We start from the raw sequence: 12,647 nt of genomic DNA, 5'->3' as shown, positions 1-12,647 counted from the left end.
AATGGGAGAATAAATTAAATTAAGACTTTTAATTGAATTATTGAGTAAACATAATACTATTCATATCAAGAAGGTCAGTAAGTCTTTACAGGATTATGTGGTGTATTGTTTCAACTAAATATTCAATATTAGAAAAGAAAGTAATTTACTTTTAGGGAGAAAAGCAAAAAAATACCACCCCCTCACCCCCAGCGGAAGGCGAGAGGGAAAAAAGGAGAAAAAACAGATGCTTCCAGGGCAGCAGCAGCACAAACTGATCGGTTGTCCAGCAGGGGCTGCTCACAGAGCAGGCAGGCTGGTCCTTCCAGCGGCATGTTTCACGACTGCAAGGAGACTGGGGCTTCAAGGCCACCCCAATGTCTGTCGGTGAAATAACCTCTTCACGTACTCCTGAGGTGCCCCAGCCTCCGCTATCTGTTCCAGTAAAATAGTACGTGCCAGTTAAAGCATCACAAGATAAATCATTTGCCTGTTGGCATCTGCCTTGAAATGACATTTCACAAACCACACTGTGCATTTGTGAGGGAACTCACGACTGCATTCCCAAAAGGAATCAAAGTGTTGTTAAGTTGTTTTTAAACGCAGATTTAGAGAATGAAATGGAGGGTAGTAAACTAGTAGCCAACTAAAGCAAAACAGGCTGGAATGTTGGTAACCGATTGCATCCCCCGGATCCAAGCAAAACATCTTGAATTGCTAGTACCGTAATAAATTCTAGTTTTCACGTTTGTATTTTGCAAGTGAAAACAGCACTAAGTCAGGCTAGTGAAATAAAGACCCAATGATGACATTTTAAATTCGCCTGCACCTAAGGTGGCACTGGGGAGACCTGAGGCATCATGTAATACGTTGAATAACAGAGACTAAGAAAAGAAAAGGCCCAGGGACAGACCCTCCGGGTCCAAAATGCAGTTGTAGATGGAAGAAGGTGGGCTGAGGTGGGCAAAGGGTTAACTGTCACATAGGATCTAATGAATGTGATGATTTCTCCTCCTCAGGAGATGACCCAAACCACATTCACCTAACACCCAAGGGGCTGTTATCTCTTTTTCCCCAGACTTCATTTTCTCTCTTTAACATAATGAGATAAAAGGCTGAATGGGGTTGGTGTCCTGGGAGTGTTCAGAGGGCAAAAAGTGGTCAAGAGCTGGTTTATCTCCAAACTTCATTAGCCTATTAGATAACTGATGCAAGGGACCCCAATTAACGTAAGGAATGAGGGACTTCAGAGGCATGAGAGTCAGTCCTCACAGTAATGGAACTTGGCCTCCTGCTTCGGAGGGGAGATTGGAAAACCTCGCTGGTGGAGAGGGACTCTCCTGGGTGGAGATGATGGGCTGATTTATTTCCCCCTGGTGTCCTGGAGTGTATCTGCCCTGATTGACTCCCTTGATCTTGACATCATTCACTTTGGAGTCGAGATAATGAAAACTGCATTAAAGAGGCCCATCCAGTTTATGCAAATGGAACTTTATCTTCAAAGAGGCCATGTCCTTGGGAGAGTTTCTCTGCTATTTAAAGGTATTAATAAAAGAAAATGCGTTCAGTATTTCCTCCCTTCTACTCCTTGTTTTCACTAATTTACATAGGTATGGGGGTGAAGTTTTGTTTTTATTTTTTATTACACCTCTAAGCTTTCTTGGTGTTTTATCTAAGATTGTCAAATAGTATTTAGTTTAAAGATTGCTGTGTGGAATTAGGACACAAGTGAGGCATAAGGGTTATTCTAAACAAAAGGGGTCACATACTTTAGTGACTCGGGACTGGGTTTCTTGAACCAAGTTAACTGGAGGAAATACAGCTACACCACTAAACAGGTGTTCTTAGAGTGACAAGGCAAAAATCATGGCACCATTAGCCATTACATCTGCAGATGCACCTTGGGCTACCACTCTGGTTAGAGATGAATCATAGTATGTCTGGACTTTGGGGAAGGAATACAAGATAATGTACATGGAGGAAATACTTGGTGTTTCCCTATCTTTTCTGCCATACATAAGCCATTTATCAAATAATAAAACAATATCAACATAAAGATTTCGACAATAGACGAGGATTGTGCTTACATGACACAGTCCGTGTTAACTCGATATTTTAGCAGATTGATGTTGAAGGAGGGTGTGCTTCCCTTGAAATACACAGAAGGAGCCCGTTATACAGCCTGGTGACACTTTCAGTAACCAGAATGGGACTCTGAGAGCCATGGTGAAAGGAGGAACGGTTTGCTCGACCATCTCGCTGGTGTTTTCAAACTGTTGGCAACATTAGAGATACAGGATTTATTTTTACCTTGCTGTCGGGCTAGTGTTCCTTTGGATTCTGAATTTGGAATGAACGGGTGGTTTATGACTGTTCAACAGGAGTGTACCCTCACCTGAACTTTAACAACAACCAAAAAACAAAGAAAAAAAGAAAAAGCCCAACCTTAAGAATTGTTCCTTTTTCTTGAGAAAAATCAGTTACCTAAAGAATAATGTCTCAGTTTTCTCTCACAGTTTTCTTTATTTTCTTGCTGGTATTTCTCGTATTTGGCACCTAGATGGTAAAATGTTTCTGTGAATATTTCCCAGATGACTATTTTGCTGCATGAACTCAAACTGCTATTTTATTTCTGAAAGTTAGAATCTTTAATCTCTTTTCTCCTAACACTACACTGCTTTATGAAATAAATAGTTAAGGTGTGATAGAATGCTTTTGCTTTTAATATCATTTTTGTCTTTTCCTTAGTATTTTCAATCAGGTAGTGATCATTCCCTGGATATGCTGACATGGTATTCCATAATGATAACCTCTTTAAGCCCAGCAGACTTTTATTTCAAACTAATCACTGAAATAGATTGGCTGTGGAATTACAATGAAAGTATCTTAAACGTCACCACAAAATATACAATTATATTATAGTTGCATATTTGTATAACTGTATTATAATTATATGTTATAATTATCACATGGTAGAACAGAACATATTATATAGTATGTGGTTGACTAATAGTTGTATGACCACCATAATGATTAACCTGAGGTCATTCTTATTATTACCTGAGTGAGGAGTTGCGGGGCTGTGAAACTGCAGGCAGTATTCACAGCATTTAACAACCATTTGGCACAGGCAGTCACAGTGACAATCTCACATGCTCATTGCACATCCTCAGCCTTAGGCAAGAGGTATGATTACAGCATATTTGATGGAGTTATCATTCTTCTCACAAACAAACAAAAACAACTCTTTGAGGAGGAATAAAAGAAACCAGGGGAGTTCTTTGGCTAATGAGGGCACGAATGCAAGTTCTTAGACTTGGACTAAGAGTAAAAGGCTGGCTGAGGTATGCATTCATTTCAAGTCCCAAATACTGAACTTGGAAAAATATTCTTCTCAAAATGGTCTGGTGGTTTCCTTTCAGGGGCCAATAAATCCTGCAGCAGCTTCTCTGAGATCGTGTCAGGGCAGAGGTTTATCATGGCCAGACCCAGCCTAAGAGAGATGGGATCACTGCACATCTTTGATATTAAAAAGGTCTATGTGTTTCCTATTCATCTGTGTATTTTCCTCCTCTTTTATTTTTCAATTGGAAGGAGCACATAATCTTTGCAGAACAATTGGCAAAAACAGACAAGTATAAAAAGCAGGTGAAAAATCGCCTATAATCCCACCACCCAGAGGCAAGCACCCTTAACATTTTTGCTTGTTTTTTTCTCCCTCTCTAATTAACCTGTTGTTTTGCAAAGATGGCAAATATTTCTTTCTTTTGGTAACATCTAAAATTTTAGGTAAAAATACTGTCCCCTCTGACTCCTTTCAGCTGCAATGCCACCTACAGTGAAACTGTTTAAGTGGACACTGATATTCCTAATGTGTTCAGATGTCCATTATGTGTCCGCTGAGTTGCCAAGTTTTGCTCCGTCTTCATAGGACCTGTGAGGAGGCTTCTCTCAGGGGTCGTAGCATGAGCCAAGGTTCAGAGTTCAAGCATTCCTTTCTCTGGTTCCAAGTGGAAGTAAACAGATTTTTTGGTATGCTCATCACTGCCAACATTTTCATTTTATGGCTGGATATCACATGGTGAGTGTGGTCAGTGTTAAAGCCTTGTCTTAAAAAAAGAATTTTGATGGCAGTCGTGGAAATGTGGGGTGAACCCTAAACACCTCGTGAACCAGTGATATCATGAATAATGCTAAAATGAGACCCACTAGGAGAAAATGCACCCAGAAAAACTGTGCAGTTATTAAGTCATAGAAGCAGGAGGGAAACTTATCCATTATCATAAATACAGATTATAGCTCTGGAACATTTCACTCCATACATCAAACATATTTTTTTATCAGAAGTTAATATATGCTCAATGAGTTAATGATGTAAGCCCTGTGCCCCTCTCTTCCCCTCTCCGAATGCCTAAATAAACTTTATTTTTCAAGTTGAAAGGACCTTCTAAAATTCCTCATTCTTAATGCTCTAAAACGCCCGGGTTCAGAAAATTAAATTACACCATTTTTATCTGTTCGAGATCAGCTCTGTTTCCTCCTTTGCTTTGTGTTTACTTTCCTGCAGTAGCTGACATCAAAATGTTTTCTGGAATGCTGGGACTAAATAAGTTATGCTTAACTCAATATCTAATACAAATAGCCCTGGGGAACTTCAGCGACACAATCATAAAAGCTATAGTTTCTTTTAATAGCTTGCCACACTTTGCTGATATAGTATTTCTCTAATCACCAATCTTTACGTGCCTTCCTGACCTTGGAGCTCTCAGCCCAAATGGCTTTGTGGTATCAAAGGCCTATGTCATTGGAAGAGTGAATGGCTTTCATTTTTCCCCTTGAAACTTCCGGTTCCTGGCATCTGTAAAGAATTACTTCGAGTGGTGTTTGGCTGCCTTGCGGCCACTGCCCTGTCCAATGGAAGTGACTTTTCTCAGAAAGGTCACAGTGGTCAGTAATAGGTGGATATTGCATTCAGGGAGGAGGCAGCTCTGATTTTCCTAGTTTTTGTGTTACAATATTCATTATTCTTGTATCCAATTAGTTGTTAAAAATCCAAGTCACATTTTATTTGCAGAATATTTCCGCAAGAAAGCATCCATTGTCATGTGCTAAGGCTGGAAAGGTTAGCAACAAATTTCCTAGTCACCCTATCTGGCAAGTAAAAAAGTAAACTTCCCATTTGCACTTTTGAGGAGGATTACTTTTTGACAGTGCGCATGAATTCATCTTCAAAATCTGTTACTCTACAGGACCTAAAAAGCACACGCAAATGCATGGTACTGCAGTAACTGAGGAATCTCAAATCTGCAGATTCTGTCTTGTAACTGCATCAACTGGGGCAACCGTTAAGACCTTGGACTTCTGATTCATGCCTTATTTTAAAATTGCATTTCTCAACGCCCTTATGTTTTAAGTCTTCTGCATTGTCAGTAGTGGGGAACTGCGTGAATGTATTTCTAGGGTACTGGCTTAGACTGGAAGACTAGGAAATGGATAACCTTTCCAAACACTGCAACAATTGAGTGAGTTGCTTTCAAATAATTTCTTACCTTCTTTGTGCGTGAGAATCTTAAAAGTGAGAAATGGAGTGGGAGGGGGACAGAAATAATATAAAATACCAGTAAGAACTGTGAAGCAATTTGATACGTTTTCAGTGAGGGATTCTTAATGCAAGTAAGAAATTTGTATTTTAAAAAAATCAGTGTGGAAGAACATGATTACAAAATTTAGACGTACTTATATGGCAGGCAATTTCATCTATCAGTCTATTTATTTATACAAAATCTGTGCTTGTTTTTACTACTGTAATGAACTCACCTCTGGGAATGTCCACTATATATAATTTGATCGAAATTTCTTGATTTTTTTTTTTGCCCTAAATGGTTTTTAGAATATTATGTCAGATATATAGATCATCCCCATTGATTTTCAGTTTATGCTATTTTATATTTTATGTATATTTTAATGTAACTGAGGATCAAAACTAGAAAAAGTCTCCTGTAATTCCATAAAGTCCTTTACTGTTTGGTTACATTTTTTTAAAGTCTTTATTTTTTCTCATTTTCTTATAAAATATGTAGAATCCTTACAAAATTAAATTCATATTACATGTACAATCTTATAAAAATTTTTTCCTATATCCATTTTAGCATTGTTTCACGTTACTAAATACTATTCGAAACCATGTTTTTCTGAACTAGCCAGAATACCTATTTAAGAAAATAGGCCTCATAGATAGTGACAGAGTAATGGGCAAGTTTGCACAGTATTGGAAGTTGCAAGAAGAAAAAAATATCCCTTTCTGAAGAAGTAACAGTTCTCAAAGTTCTGAGGTCTTAGAGCAATTAGGAAAGTGAATGTTTCCTTTACTTGCACAGCTGTGTGTGTGTGAGAGCCAGATGACAGACAGGGGACAGAGAGAGAGAATTTCTGAGGTCTTTGGATTTACGTGAAGCACACAGGAGTCCTATGAATGAGCTGCCTTGTCTCTACTGTCTGACACTCCCTGAAACCTCTCAGTGTCCCCTGTAGCCTTTTGCGTAAAGCTTGGTGCCAGTGGGATTGTCTCTCTAGAATTTAGTTTCCTGAAATTGACTGAGATAGCTCATCGGTTTGTCAAGATGAAGAGTGAGGTTGTCTCTGAGCTTTGCGAGTTAGTGAGTTTTCCATCCTCTCAGCCTTAGTTGGATTTATAGTTACATTTTTGGAGGAACAGTATGGGTTGGTTACCTTTTGTTCTGTAACAAACCAGCTTAAAACACAGTGGCTTAAAACCATAAATGTGTACTATTTCTCATGAATCTGCTGACCAGCTGATGGGTTTTCTGTTCCAAGCCTGCTCAGCTGGGGCGGGATTGTCTAGAATGGCCTCCCTCTCCTCCCCTCTGGGAAGGCTGGCGCTGGCGTGGCTAGGGCTGCTGGGGCCTGTCTCCACATGGTCCCTTCTCTTCTAGGAGGCCTGCCGTGCCTACTCACACGGTATGGCACAAGGGTTCTCAGCAACCAGAAGCAGAAAGCTCTGGTGGGCAAGCACTTTGCAAGTGTCTGATTCTATCACACTGGCTGCTTAGGATCTCATCAGTCAAAACACATCTCGTGGCCAAGCTCAGAGTCACCCTGGGAGGGGACCACTTCACGGCAGGTATGAGTAAGTGTTAACATTTATGTTTCTGCAGAATTCATATTAGGATCAATCAACCTGAATATATCAAAACTTGTTTTTGAAAGGAAACACAGCATAGTGTTTTTTTTCTCTTTAAGCAAAAACAAAACAGAGCAAACAAAACAAAATGAAAAACTCAACCCTGTGAGAGAATTAGACTTTCTCCTCACTTTGCCCTATCATTCGAGTTATTTGAGATACTTAGGAGAACAGAAAATACATGTGTTTCAACACAACTGTGATCTGGCATAACAAAAAGACATTTTAAAAATCTCTTAAATAAACAGAAGTTTATCCTGTTATGCCATCTGTTTAAAAAAATAACTATTTACTACTAGCACAAAACTCCACTATTTACACATAGTTTTAGATGAAGGCAGTTTCTTAAAGATAAATGTATTAGCAGCTCTTAGATCTTATATATATCATAATTATTATATCACGTGATATGATTATTATACGATATAATAATATTATATTATAATATTATTTTATATATATATATATATGGCATGTTTTGCCTAATAGGAAATGCAATGTTATTTCAAAATCATAATTAAAAAAATCAGAATCAATTACAAATAGGCTTCTCCTCTTGGGAAAACAGAACCCTGAGTAATTTGTAGATAAAGGCATTTCTCAATAACATGCCTAGTTCCTATATAAAATAGATCTGTTAGATGTCCGGAGATGTTCTAGGTTCCCACAGATCTGTGAGTCCTGCCCATATGATCCCCATAACTCCATCTGGAGAGAGTGTAGAGAAAGGAGCATGTGTACTGGAGACAGACTTGCGCTGAAATTCTGGCTCTGTTAATCACTGTTGTAACCTTGAGCAAAATCCTCCAATTTTCTGTGTTTCCACAGGGATGATGTGGACTTAAACAGGCGGCAAGTCAAAGGGTTTGTAGAAATGCTCAGTGTTAGTTGCCTTTCCTCCTCCTTTTTTCACTCCTTTTTTTTTTTAACTATCGAAAACTTCAACTACTAAAAGCCATTTAAATTTTCCTGATACGTTTGGGAGCAAAGAAGGAGACTGAGAGTGTGATTCTGGGTTGGTCTGAATGTCCCCGGCCTGAGTAAAGGGACAGGCTGTTGGCGCCCGTGCCAGACCCGTCTTTCTATGGTTGTTTCCTCCTCGTTCCAATTTTCCTGTGTCTGCTTTTTCAGAGACCTGCAAAATGTTGTTGCATGTTGATAACCAGATTGCTCTGCCTGCCCCTCATGCTATTACTACTTCAAGAACAAGGCGCTCTGGGGCCATAAGGAGAACTTGAATCACAGCAGCCAAAGCCTTAAGGGAGTTTACGGGGACGCTGGGGCTTGCAGCACCTCCAGAGAGCGGGCGGGGAGAACAGGATGAAAGTCGGCCACTGTCTGGGATGCCGCCTGTAAGGCTTTGCCTTTTCTGTGACTTAAATTTGTGTTTTCGCTGAACTTAGATGGCTTAATTTGTCAGTGGGTCGGAATCGAAAACACTGCAGGACAACCATAATGCTACCCTGAGAGAACCCAGGGACAAGCTAATTAGGAATAAAGAGGTGAGATGGAGAAGAGGGTGTATCTGGGTAACTTCACAAGGTGACATCCCCACATGGGCAGTGGCAGCTCGGAAACCTGCGTAGTAACAAACCTGTCACAAATCAAGGACAGCTCGACGAAACAATTAGAATTAACATTTCACTCTGACATTTATCAAAAATCTCTGCCCACGTTTTACTCCTTGCAACAAAAACTGTAGTCTTGTCCTAGCAGTTAGTGAGCTGTTGCCTAATTTTAAACACGCATTTGTAAGCGATGCACTTCCTGCTACAAGGATAAGGGAAAGTTACATCTTTTGAGATCCTCACATCCCATATGAATCCTAAACTTATTCCATTTTGAATGACAATTACATATTTTGAAATCCACACATAGTATATGAATCCTACACACTTATTCCATTTGAATGACCAGTGCTATACGAATTCAAGAAAATATTAAACATTTCGTGGTAGATGACATCTGTTTCAATGACCTCTTCTTCAAAACCTGTTTCACTTGATTTTTCCTAAAACTCTCTAAGTTGAATCAAAGAAAAGCAGATATGCTGGCTATATTACATTATATTTTCCTTAATTAAAAAAAAATGAATTTCTAATGTTCCTTCAATATAAAACAATACTGTAGATATTTTATTCCTGAACAGAAGCTCAGAGGAAACTGAAAAATTAAAGAAATCTTGATATTTTGTAAGTTGTAGTGTAATTATATCCCTGACTTCCTGTTTCCTTTACATTGTTACGGATAGTCATCTATCAGGATGCATAGTTTCCCCAATTAATTTCTGAAATTAAATAAAATACATCAAAAGTTACAATAAGGATAAAAGTCCATTGTTGGATGCCCAACTGTGCAAATCTTTAAGACAAAGATATGGTAGAGCAAACCTATGTTAGCGTTTCTTCGTCTGAATATCTTTCCCACTTTTCTACATAGAGGTGCACGCTGGCATGTTCCCAGCTCCCTCTTTTTAAAAAGTATTATCCATTTTTTCAAGACATAGTGAGTTAATGCATGAAACACCATAGCATATTTACAAGGTATTCCAAAGTGGAGTAGTTGGAGAGAAAACCATGCAATAAGATTAGCAGACAGGTCTGAAAACAGAAGGGGGAAAACACTGTGATGTCCAGCCCCCAACACCTCCCCTCCCCTCCGGCAGAGTTATATTCCTACTGCTTCCTCCAGACAGAGCAATCTAAGCGTGGTCCGGAGATGCTCCTCTGCTGTCTCCTTTCTTCACAGCATAGGCATACATTCAGTCCATTATTAATTTTAGCCACTTCCTTTTACGTATTCCCACAACCAGACCCTGCGTTAACTAATGTGGCATCCATGCCACTCCTGGGCAGGGGGAGGAGGGCGGCCGGGACAGAAACACTATCAAAATCAGCCCTTTAAAACAAGCAGCACGCCCTGCTGCCATGGAAGTGCCGTCTGTTAAATCCTCTCAAGAGCCCAGGCATGTCTTTGCTGTAATTAGGGCCCAAGGGCCCCCTGTGAGCTCTCCCCAGCCCACCTGCGAGCACAGCCTTCGGTTTAACTTGCCGCACACAGGGACAGTGAGTCTTCAAAGCACAGAGACACAGCTCTCATACTGTCCCCACTTTGGCTCATGCTCTTCTTCCTCCATGGCTTGTTGACTTTGGAAGATTTTGGACTTCCCTTCTTTAAAAATACTAGAAGTATGCTGGGTCTTCATTACCTTTTGTGACTTGAAGGTTCAGCATTCTTCCATGTACTAACATACAGCACTATTGCAAATCCATTTTACCTCCAAAATTTTAAGAGGCCATTCTAACTACCAAAGAATTTATAGGTCTAGATTCTCCTTGAATGATTGACACATTCTCAATGACAGCCACATCCGTGGGTGACAAGTGAACATTCTCAAATGACGTTCTCATCTGCTTCAACCATGATATTCTATTTTTTTGGTTACTTCAAAAATTTGGAGCAAATAGAAAGTCAAGGATTTTCCAGAGGTCTAAATATATCAGTGATTTCAGTAGCTGATGAAACATTCTAAATCTGACTTTATCCATCTGAGCAGTTGGAGAGGTGTTTTGTTGCATATACAAATTGCATAGTAATTTTTTAAAAATCCATATAACTTACCTATGACTAGCAGTTAATAACTAAACTACAGTGTAATGAATTAAGATAGAGGGATAGAGAGGAATGAAATATCAATTTCCATTGGTTAAAAAGGATTTCAACATTTTATAGGTAACAAAATGCTTTTTAATTAACGTAAAGAAATGGATAGTTCAGTGCTATCCAGTAGAAATACAATGCAAGCCACATATGTGATTTTACATTTTCTAGTAGTTATATTAAAAAGTAAAAAGAAATAGGTAAAGTTATTTTACTAATATATTTTTATTTTACTCAATATATTTTACCCAATATGTCTAATGTATTGTCGGGGTTCATGATAAAATAACCTGGTGAGATCCTGTGTTTAAAGACATTAAATCAATGTTTATCTATCTATTTATTAATTTATTTTACTGCAGGAGTTGGGATCCTTTAACATGCTAATTAGTGTTGTGGGTCCCTATACATGGGTTGGAACAGGGTTTCCCAGCCTCGGCACTATTGACACCCAAAATGTCAGCCCAGTAATTCTTTGTTGTGGGGGCTGAACTGTGCATTTCAGTATTTTAGCAGCATCTCTCACTTCTTCCTACTAGATGTCAATGCACCCCTTTCCTACCCCCTCACCCGCCAGGACAACCAAAAACGTCTCTAGATATTGTTAAGCACCCTTCAGGGTACAAAATTTATCCCACTGAGAACAACTGGGGTATGTGTGGGGTATGATTCCTCTCATTTGCTTACATCTGCCTATCTAAATAGGTCTGCATCTTGTGTTCCAGTGATTAACTGAACATGTATATCCATGCTTATTAACTGAATTGAATGAATGTAAAACATTTTAGACCTCTAGGCATTATAATGTATTTCACTGGAGCAAAGCACAAACTTATACTCAGTAGCTAAATTAATCCTACAGTTGAAAGGAATAATCTCACTGATGTCTGGGTAGACTTATGTCCTTGAAGACCTGGATCCTGAGCCAGCTGTTTGAAACCTTTCCCCAGCCTTTCCCGTATGATTAGGAAACATCCCATTCCTCTTGCCTTAGTGCCAACCAGGTCTTTTGTTACCATGTTGTAAAAGGTCTAGCTCCTCTGAAAGTCTTCCTTTGTTGCTTCCCTCTCCCTGAGTGGTAATAAAAAATTCCAAATTGCCACTGCAGACCAAACATTTCATTTGTATAGTTAAGTTTCCACATGCATGCTAACTGCATGTTAGACTCATTATTTTCCTCCAAAACTGTAAGCTCCTTGAGGTTAAGGACTTTGTTGATTTTTAATACCTACCATGAATTAAGGAAACTTGTTAGTAATTTAATATCTGCTTGATGGGTGAATGAAAATTGCACAATTTATATGCTGACCACTGGGCAAAAAGTGACTGCAAAAAGTGATGAATACACAGGTCCTATCCTTGCAAAAGACAGTCTAGCATAGTGGTTCTCAGCCTGGGGGGATTCTGTGTCCAGGGCAATTTGACAATGTCTTCAGACGTTTTGGATTATCACAAGGGGGTGGGTTGCTACTGACATCTAACTGGTAGAGGGGAAGGATGTTTATAAACACCCTGCCATACCCAGGATAGGCCCCCACAACAAAGAATTAGTTGCCCAAAATGTCAATAGTGCTGAGGTTGAGAAACCCTAACAAGAGAAGGGCAAGGCACCAAGGCTTTACTTTAAAAGTGATACATGCCATGATAGAGTCAGGTATTGGGTGCCGTAAGAACTTAGAAAAGGGCAGTAATTCAGTGCATGGCTGGGAGGTAGGAAAGGCTCCCCAGAGGGGATCAGCAAGGCTGGATGTGCTGTTTAGAAACCAGCAGTAGGAGAGAGTGAAGGACGAGGTTACCCCCAGGCGGA

The 12,647-nt window shown here is 39.4% G+C and overlaps 1 protein-coding gene across 4 annotated transcripts in view; it reads left to right on the top strand.

Moving 5' to 3' along the window:
• Positions 1-12,647, top strand: part of HDAC9 (histone deacetylase 9) — a 638,632-nt gene that overhangs the window by 369,235 nt on the left and 256,750 nt on the right. The gene's annotated exons all lie outside the window — the stretch shown is intronic.

Source organism: Vicugna pacos, chromosome 7 (genome assembly GCF_048564905.1).
Source record: "Vicugna pacos chromosome 7, VicPac4, whole genome shotgun sequence".
NCBI lineage: Eukaryota > Metazoa > Chordata > Mammalia > Artiodactyla > Camelidae > Vicugna > Vicugna pacos.
This window is presented reverse-complemented; position numbering and strand designations above follow the sequence as displayed.